Below are 5925 nucleotides of genomic sequence, written 5' to 3' on the forward strand. Positions count from 1 at the left end.
CCAATAATTCCCTGGTAGTTTTATCTGTGCCCCTCCCGATGATGGTGATGTTATTGAATTGGGGCTGGCATTTACAGGCAGCAAAGAATAAGACAAAGGTAGGACTAGCCGGACGACGTACAATTTCTTTGCAATACAATAAGCCACTGCGGTCTTTTTCAGAATCCCACCCACACTACGAAATTGAAAGAAAGAGACTTCAAAAGGGGACAAGGAAAGAAAGGAAAGAAAATAGTCAACAATGACGAGAAGCCGCAGCCATGCGATCTCGAGCCCGCAAACAAATACATCCCAAGCGATGAGAATAAAGTTTATTTTATTCCAACACCGTTACGTGTTGGGCTAGTTACCTTCGAGTTATTCCATTAGGTTGTTATTCCATTGTCCATTTCTGTTCCATTTCATTATTCCAATCTATTTTATTAGATTGTGGGGACCAATACATTGTTCAAACGGGAATGTGCGTTAACCACTGAATTCGGGAACATAATTGGGAATCTCAACGGTCCTTATCCTTCTCGCATTACCCTACCCTATCGTTGTTTATTCCCATTCGTGCAATGGTTGCATTCCATGTTTGGAGCCAACCAGCATTATAGGAGGGCACCATAGCTGGTTCGGCTTAGAGATAAGATAATCATTCAACATCAATAAGCAGAAAACAAATGTGTGTGCACCGTCCATCGTTTTACCTCGAGATGAGATTCCGTTCTTTTCTTCGAAATCGGCATAGTTTGGTCAATATTTTAGGAAGTGATGCAGTTTTTAGTCGTCAGGTTATCCTTACTAATAATATTTTTTAATTCTCTAAATTTTCAAGATATCCTCTCTCTTTTTTTTCCTTGCCACTTTTTATGTTTTTTTTTATTTTGGTATTTAGTCTTGGTGTGAATATATATATATAAAAAGATGGCTGTTACTTTATTGTATTGCAGGTAGCTGAAACAAATTCTACGTCGTCTCTAGCCCCACCTTTGATTATTATTTCGGTGTTCCTCAATTAAAGAAAGCTGCCCGTTTTCCCCGAAAATCCGACCTGAGCTTGGAGAACGCGTTAAAGTATCGGAATTGTTCGGGCGTCGAACGTGTCCCCGGCTTTGTTGCGCTGCGCTTTCCGAAAGGCTGTTCATTAGGGCAGGATTCAGAAGTAAGCACCAGAACGCACTCGCTCGAAACCGAGTTTTCTTAAACAAACAAACCGAGTTAGGGTTTGTCTTCAGTACGGTTCGAAACGAACAGCAGTGAGTCGCAACGCGTGAGCCTTGTTTGTAATTTAGTTTCGAAGCAATGTGTGGGCCCCGCAAACAACGCGGCGAGCGAAGTTTATCAAACAAGAACAAACTGCGGTAATATTTCTAGCAGCTTACGATCGTGGCGAGTCCCGACCATCTTATCAAGACATGAAACAAAGTAAAAAAAAACGTCATTTCAAAATATATTACGTCAGTTTTTTTAAGTTAAATCAGATGTATTTATAATCAATTAAGATTTATTTAAATAATCGGAGCTAAACTAGTGACTCTTTATTACTATATGTATTGTTAAATATTCAAATTTATTGACGAATCCATCCGATCACTGATAACAATGCGAAAGAAAGAATTACTGTAAATTTAAAGTACATATTAATTAACAGCTTCTTATTGATATAACCATACTTAGTAAGTAATTGAATTACTGTAATTTAATTACTTTATTTGTAATTTGTAATCGTAATTGATTATTTTCGGCTAAAGGGAATTGCGATTGTAATTTAATTAAGTCTAGCGTCAGTAATTGCAAACTCTCAGGCACTATTACAATTACTTTTGCAAGATTTTGCGGAGCCGACGGAACTATTCTGAAAGCCTCAGCGCTCGCAAAAGTGGCCTAGCGCTCGGTGACACACCGGCACACATAGACAAGCATTCACACGCACGCACAAGAAAAAGAGCATCGTGTTGTTGTTTTGTTGCTTACACTGCGGGCTGGAAGACAATACTCTAAAGAGTATTGTCTCCCAGCCCGGTCAACGGCGTCGTGTAGCGCCGTCTGCGTTGCAAGCAGAAAAAAAAAAAAAAAAAATAGCGTAAATATGCCAAAATAATGAAGGAAAACAAATTTGAGCTTCAAGTTGCTGCCGAGGTTGGGCATTTTATTGTCTGTGAAGTTATTTTTCTTTTTTTTTTTTTGCCAGTTTTTTACATCCCCTTGCAGTGGTGTCACATATTTGTATATTTTTACTATTTTCAAGTTTATATCCTGCTGGTATTACGTTGGATATTCTTTCCATAGGCATTTTGGAGATTTACCGGCCACCTGTGAATCTTGTCGCCATTGATTTAGAAGCCCCGATTCAGTTTTTATGTATTGGTGACCAATTATAATTTCAACTAAATGTAAGTAATTTGCAATAACATGAAAGGCTTTTATGCGAATGGGCTCGTATTAGCGCGTGCGGATCGCAGTTTTATATTAACACTATTCACATATACGGAGATAACATTCTCGCATTTTTATTTGCTTGGATATCAAAAGTGTATGAACCAAATTTTACTTTAGCGATCAGGCGTATTCGAGTATATGAACTAATTTATTATTATTTATTGTAAATGTAAAAACGTATGAATACATTGCCACAAACTGTCCAGTTCAATCATTAATTTAACAAAATTCACGAAAGGAAAATACAATACGTGACTTTTATGCAGCGATGATTAAAACCCCCAAACATTGGGTCAAGAAATGAACTAATTTGTTGCATTATGGCAACTCGTTTACAGTATTAGGGCCCAGGTCGGGTCGCTCCCGGAAATATATAGGTGTAAAGTTATTACACTACTTTCTGAATGTATTTTGTAATTATAATGAATTACTTTTCACAAAGTAGTAATTGTAATTGTAGTTAAAGTGCTTTTGGTGTAAAGTAATTTTAATTAAAATTAAATTACATTTTGGAATATTTTAAGCGTGTGCAAATTTAACCCCGACATACTGGAACAAAAACAGGCTGATATATTTTTAGCTATCTAAAAAGCATAATTTGCTTTTTCTTTGGCCTTCTCATTTGCTTGCGATATGATGTTATGCAACTGACAGACTAAGTGAAAGTTGAAGAAAAGAAAGCACAGTTCTCCGATTTGCTCAGAAGAGCACTGTTTTTGTCATGTTAAGAATGATGTCAATCTATTTTGCTTGATGATTCTTTGATTTCAATAAAAAAACAAATGCACATTTAATGCGTCAAATGACCGATACTAACGACTATTTCAAGGTTTATTTTTGAGAGAAAGGTTCATTAGAAATCCTCATAGCAAAACTGATCGGATTTAAATCATCGTGACTTTTATTCTCCACCATGCTTTTGAGCCACAATCGCATAGCGAATAATGTTGCGTGCATGCCGAACAACGAAACATGAAGGAGGAAGCGGGAACAAAGGAACGCCCTAGAGTTTTTAAAAAAACACTCAGACCTCACATATTTGTTTTATTGCTACGCGATTCATTATGGTGTCGGGAGGCTACGCAATCAGTATTGTGCTACAAAAAAAAAACACAAAAAAAACACGAGCGCGAAAGATCATGGCTGCAAATCACGTGGCCGACCGCGTTTTTTTTTTTTTTTTCTTTCTTCGCTTCTCCGGCGGGTGAAACAGACGATGAAGTTGAATGTACCGTTACTCGCGTGATTGTTCCGCACTTCGATCCCTCCCGCTCTATGTTCTGCGCTTTCGATGCGATGGCACTGGCTAAGTATGCCGTGTCTTGCAGTGCTCCGCTGAAAGATGTGTGTGGTTCGTGTGCAGCGCGGTTCTACTCGAAGCAACAATGTATTGTTTGTTCAGCCGGCTGCGGCCGTAAATTACACTGTAAGTGCCTCAACGTCGGTCTCGATAAGTACAACGTGTACATGGAAACGGGAACAAGCACGTTCAAGTGTTCTGGCTGCGCTCGGCGACATAGCCTATCTCCAAAAGTCACTGGCGCTAAAGCCTCGACCGTCAATGATAATTTCATCGACCCAGAGGGTGAGTCAGCCGCAGCGCAAGAAAGCCCGTTCATTCACGCGGGCGTTGTGCAACTCTTCGAAAACTTGACGAAAAGTTTGGAAATTCTGACGGCGGAATTCATGCGCCTCAGAGTGGAAAACCGAGGCCTTCGCTCCGAGGTATTGGAGCTCCGCAAGACCGTCCCGGACAGAATCCCACTCATACCGCCGTCGCAGCTGCGTTATGCAACTATCGCCGCAGGGACCCCGGCTACCCACACACCTGCAGGCTTCACGTCCCTTCTGCGTCAAAGCGGCTTCTGCTGATTGTGCAGTCTCGACCCTCGTCGAGGGTTGCTCATGAGAGCCAGCCCGGCCGTTCGACATCAAGTCCGGACACAGTGAGTGCTGACGAAAATGATTTCCCGCCGTTGAGTTCTGGATTTCGCGGTGACAACGGCCCGAATTCGTTGAACAGGGGGGACGATGGTTTCATTCCAGTGAAGCGCCGGCAACGAGCCAAGCTATCGTCTGGCGCTGCTAAACCGAACAAGGTGAATGCTCTTTCTCTGACCGTACCTCGCTTCGCTTTGTTTGCGCCTAGGCTAGACCCAAACGCGTCTGCGTCGGACATTGCGGGGCCCGATGAACCTTTACTGGAAGGAAGGACGGTTGTCTGTTCCAAGATGATAACTAGAATTCCTTCGTACTCGTCGTTCCTCTTGGCTTATGACGAAGCAGCGTTTGCAGTGCTAAACGTACTTGAGGTTTGGCCGGTGGGCAGTATTTTTCACCAGTTTTTCAGTCGCCTTGATAGCACTCGTGTTTAAAACGAGGAAACAATAACACCCGAAGATGGCAACAACCGTTAGTGTCTTCTACCAAAACGAACGAAGACCGACGAGTTTATGCCGAACCTAGTTACAACTAAGTATAATATTGTTTGCCTCACGTAAACTTGGCTCTGTGATGGGATACCGAACTCACACTACTTTACACCTAGCTACAAGGTGTATTGCCGGGACAGGAATTACCAGACCGCTGGAGAAAAGTATGGCGGTGGCGTTTCAATTGCCTGTAAGTCATCCCTTTTGTCGCCCCGTCGCCCCGACCTGGAGTCATATTCCGAGTATGTTTGGCTAGAGTTAAAGGCAGGCGATTGCTTTAACTACCTAGTCGGTAGCTATTATTTTCCGGCACTTTATGACCAAGTCCTTTTTATAAAACATTTTGATAAGATTAGTGAACAAATAGATTTTGCGAAGTACAGAGTACGGGTTTATGGAGATTTTAATCTTCCTGGAGTGAATCGGTCACTGAGATCTGTTAATGGCAACAACTTTATAACGAAAAATAAGGCATCCTGTTTATTTTCAATCATGAACTACTGTGGTCTCGATCAACTGAACACAATCGAGAATAGCGTTGGAAATGTCCTTGACCCCGTTCTATCCGGCATCTCAGTTCAATATGTGACCCCTGTTATAAATCCCTTAGTGCAAATAGATGGGCTTCATCCACCGATATTAGTTGTATTCCGCCTTCCACATAAGAAGCCAGTATCTCGTGGTCACTCAAACTATCGCTACCCCAAGGGTAACGATGTGTTGAGCATGTATAAATACTTCCAAAACTTTGACTGGAGCGCGGTTCTTGCCATCACTGCTACTGAGTTGGCGTCCCAGACTTTTTCTTCCATTGTTAAAGACGCTATTGATATGTTTGTGCCACAGGGCATCGAGTTTATCCTGATTGGTTTTATAAGGATTTCAAGACATATCTGCGTATGTCTTGTATAGACATATCTGTCAAGACATTAGCCGAACTGGATCAGATTTATGGTACGCCCAGTTTAGCATATATCGGGCTCTAACTGCTCTAAAAGTTGTACTCTAGAGATAAGCACTTGCACCTTTACCGACTAGAGCGCAGCTTGAACCGGTGCCCAAAAGATTT

Source organism: Ixodes scapularis, unplaced genomic scaffold (assembly GCF_016920785.2).
Source record: "Ixodes scapularis isolate PalLabHiFi unplaced genomic scaffold, ASM1692078v2 PGA_scaffold13__105_contigs__length_92229423, whole genome shotgun sequence".
Classification (NCBI taxonomy): domain Eukaryota; kingdom Metazoa; phylum Arthropoda; class Arachnida; order Ixodida; family Ixodidae; genus Ixodes; species Ixodes scapularis.